This window comes from Phoxinus phoxinus (genome assembly GCF_949152265.1).
Source record: "Phoxinus phoxinus genome assembly, chromosome: 2".
Classification (NCBI taxonomy): Eukaryota; Metazoa; Chordata; class Actinopteri; order Cypriniformes; family Leuciscidae; genus Phoxinus; species Phoxinus phoxinus.
This window is the reverse complement of record NC_136877.1, coordinates 21,826,531-21,826,829: the sequence shown is the minus strand read 5'-3', so window position 1 is coordinate 21,826,829 and position 299 is coordinate 21,826,531.

Sequence of the window (299 nt, the reverse complement as noted above, 5' to 3'; positions counted from 1 at the left end):
GCCTACATTCCGATGAAAAACTAGTAAACACGCCCCTCTTAAACGGAATGTTGCCCAATTCAACATGTTAATGCTCAAGTAGCTGTAGTTCGTTCATGTAGCTACTTAATTGTCCTTGCATTGTGACCCTTACAGAAAGTTCAAATAAGTTGAAGCATGTGTAGCCTATAGCCTATCAGAGTGTAAATTAGAAAATGACTTCCAGAGGTAACCTTTTCAAATGGATTTTCTATAGGAAATTTTCGAGCTCAATCTGTTGAGGCTCGTTTTGAGAAAGCTTGCCTTTTGGCACGGTTGGA